Source organism: Botryllus schlosseri, chromosome 5, assembly GCF_051294905.1.
Source record: "Botryllus schlosseri isolate E-star chromosome 5, Bs_hap1, whole genome shotgun sequence".
Lineage (NCBI taxonomy): Eukaryota > Metazoa > Chordata > Ascidiacea > Stolidobranchia > Styelidae > Botryllus > Botryllus schlosseri.
The window spans coordinates 27,915,076-27,919,271 of NC_137240.1; positions in this window are offsets into that span (position 1 = coordinate 27,915,076).

Sequence of the window (4,196 nt, forward strand, 5' to 3'; positions counted from 1 at the left end):
GACCATGAAGATGAAGGTAAAGAGGTTGGTTCCGAACACATGCAGATTAAAGCGAAAATGTCGGTAATCTAATGATTACCAGTGAACCCGGCCCTCGGTGAACCCGGCCCAGTGAACCCGGCCCTCGGTGAACCCGGCCCTTGGGAAATTTTGTATTCACGGATTGAGTAAGCGGGGAAGATAACGCGACGCTCACATCAATATCGCACCTCCGGCAACCCTAATATCCCACCTCCAGTAACCCTAATCCTAACCTAACCCTAATCATAACCCTAACCCCCAACCCTAATATCCCACCTCCCCTAACCCTAATATCCCACCTCCCCTAACCCTAATCATAACCCTAACCTAACCCTAACCCCCAACCCTAATATCCCACCTCCCCTAACCCTAATATCCCACCTCCCCTAACCCTAATCATAACCCTAACCTAACCCTAACCCCCAACCCTAATATCCCACCTCCCCTAACCCTAATATCCCACCTCCTTCAACCCTAATATCCCACCTCCCCCAAGCCTAATATCCCACCTCCCCCAACCCTAATATCCCACCTCCCCCAACCCTAATATCCCACCTCCGGCAACCCTAATATCCCACCTCCCCCAACCCTAATATCCCACCTCCCCCAACCCTAATATCCCACCTCCGGTAACCCTAATCCTAACCTAACCCTAATCATAACCCTAACCCCCAACCCTAATATCCCACCTTCCCTAACCCTAATATCCCACCTCCCCTAACCCTAATCATAACCCTAACCTAACCCCAACCCCCAACCCTAATATCCCACCTCCCCTAACCCTAATATCCCACCTCCCCCAACCCTAATATCCCACCTCCCCCAACCCTAATATCCCACCTCCCCCAACCCTAATATCCCACCTCCCCCAACCCTAATATCCCACCTCCCCCAACCCTAATATCCCACCTCCCCCAACCCTAATATCCCACCTCCGGCAACCCTAATATCCCACCTCCGGCAACCCTAATATCCCACCTCCGGCAACCCTAATATCCCCCCTTCCCCCAACCCTAATGTCCCACTCCCCGAACCCTGATGTCGCCCTTCCCCCTATACCCAACCCAACCAAGGGCGTAGCCAGAAAAAATATTTGGGGGGGGGCGAAAAATTCGATGACGTAAATGAGCCCCTCCCACCTAAAGATAAGGAAAATGGGCTAAAACGATGGTCTTGGGCCCTTATTGGATGATTAACACAACATCTGAGGCGATCTTTATGCATATATTCCGCTCATATAAAGTGATGTGTGATTGTAGAAAACTCTGACGTCAATACTTTCGCGCGAAGCGCGAAAATATTTTGGTTAAAGAATGAAAATTGTTCATTATATTGTTACTTGCATATTGCAAATACATTGTCATTATCAGATTTACCGGCAAAGCTGATAGAAGTGGTGTCATCGAACATTCAGGGCTAGTACACTTGAACTATGTTCATAACACACGGCAAGACTATTTAGAGCAGTGGTTCTCAACCGGTGATCCGCAAAGCCTTTTCAAGGGATCCACGAAAACTCCAAATTTGCAAAATGGTTGATAACCTAATAATAATAAACTATTTTTGGTTTGTTTTAAATTAGAGAGATGATGAAGCACTTTCGCTTCATAACTGCTGAAAGTTCAGGACTCACATAAACAGAGAATGGCCGTCTGAGATGAAATATTCCGCCGTGCAAAGTCATTTTAATTGCCAATAGCCTACTTATACGAACACATTGCTGTTTAGGGATGTTTTGCTGGGGTTTTAGAAATAATTGTATGCCGAGATCCATTTTCTCCTATGAAATACACCGACCGCTATTCCAGAATAACTTCACGTTGAGCTGCTAGATAGAAATGACTAGGCTGGAGGATATATTGATCCATGTATGGGGACGAGTTACAAAAAAAAGTAGCCAGAATATGTTTTCAAGGTATAAGGCATGGGAATCGGACTGAAAACCTGGACTTTTTGAAAGTCGGACAATTCTGAACAACCCATTGTATATGTTGCCATCATAGCCAAATGTGTCGTCTGAGGCGTTACGCGTTATTATTACATTCGCCACCACCTATCTCTGTGGAAATGGATTCTCGGCTCTCGTTCATATCAAATTGACGACGTGGATTTTCAAGACATAGCCCTGTATTTCAAGAAATGCAGCAACAGAATTCGCTTTAAAATAATAAAAAAGTCGGTGTTATTTTCAAGAAAGGTCATTTCGCTGTTGTTTATCACTAGCGTACAGATAATAAATGCACAAGACAGAGGAAGGTTGCATGATAATAGAGGCAAATTTGAAATAAGAACTGGGGGTCCGCCGGGGTAGCCTACGTGAAGGTGCAAAGAGGGTCCGCGACGACAAAAAGGTTGAGAACCACTGATTTAGAGTTTGTATAGGGTGGAGGCTGGACGGGACAGTTGTCATTTATTGCTGTTACTTCATGACTTGCGGAGAAAGCTGTCACCACTCAAGAGATCTCTCACACACAAGGTCGTAGCTAGAATTACATTTTTTATTGCGGAGGGGGGGGGGATTTTTATGAGTTTAGGGAAGCTCTCCCGTGGGAACACCTCGCAGAACCGTACATCCTGCCATGGGCAATTTCATCACTACCCTTTATTCAAACGATTCTTAGACGCACGCACACACATACCCTATGGAAATTTCCAGTTGAAAAGCAGTGTGCATTTCGGACCTAGTCGCGAGGAGCGTACATGTTTTTGAGTAAATCAAAGTATTTGCTCAATAATATTGGTGCGTGTATATGAGCAAGTGGATTCCATTCTTAATAATTACTTCGTTGAAGCACGGTTATTTAGTGCTGACCTCTGGTAAAGATTGATGCTAGTTTAGAGATTGGAATTGCTGATATATATACCAGACCAAATTACAAAACTCCTTTGATCAGACTCGTGCGATTTCAAATTAGCACTTTTTAAAGGGAGGTGGCGATATTTTCCTGTGCCAGTCGCATTCATGTCGGAGAAGTCTGATTGCAGGGACAGGATCATTAGGCGCCAGCCATTTAAGTACCCGAAAATCTATATCGAATACATGCGTCGGTCGGTCAATCATTTTGAGAGCGCACTTTGCGGAGTCGCATGTAACCTACTTTATATGTCTTCGTGTGTCCCGTAACGGGAATTCTCGGAGCTAACAGTCCCCAATCCCCATACTGAACTGACAACCCTAAACTCAATCAACCCAACGACCTTGAGTTACTCTCGTGTATCTACTGGTACTGTTGTATTCTCATAATTAAGAATGCAGCTAAAATCAATTGTGGGTATATGCGGAAGATTTTTTTTCGGGACACCGATAATAAAATCAAGACAGTCATGAGCATGGACACTAAATCGCGCGAAGAAATTTTTTAGGTTGCATTCATCTGCCCTAAAATAATGTCATATTTATTGATTTTACGAAAAATTTTCCTAAAATTTGGGGGGGGGCGATCGCCCCTTTCGCCCCTCGCTGGCTACGCCAGTGAACCCAACCCTAACACCCCACCTCAACCTACAGTTGCAATAACGAGCAGACCACGCGTGGTTGAAATGTGAGCAATAACAATCGTTGATATATATTTTTCATCTGAATAAGTCACACACAATGTACAATGCGATAAGACCCAATGCGATGTCATGAACAGATACGAGGATGTCGAACTTCGCACGTCCGCCCCTTGCGCAGTCAATTCAACACTGAGCCGACCACGCAATCGTGATCACGTGATCTGATCACGCCGTGACTGCGTGATCTACGCATGCCCTGACCTCCTTACAAGATCGACAAATCAGTTGATAATAACATTAGGCAGTGGCTATTCGTCCGGAACCGGATGAATAGCCCGCAGCCATAGTCCAGGCTATTCGTCCGGAACTGTGTGAGGTAACTAAGCACCGCCAGCAGAGATGCCACTCCTGGGTTTTTCCACCCAGATCTGGGTTTTTCAGCATCACCTGGGTTTCTGGGTTTTTATCCTTGAAATCTGGGTTTTTTTCAACATCCAGTTCGCCAGGTCAGTTTTACGCTCGAAAATTAAATGTTATATTAGTATGGTCGCAATATTGTAAAATGCACGCACTTCAGTTCGCCATTGTCGATGGATTTTGCTGTTATTGTAACGACAGAGTGTTGAGAATCTATTTCACTACTAAAATGAGAGTCTTCGGCTTGATGCGATGGAGCT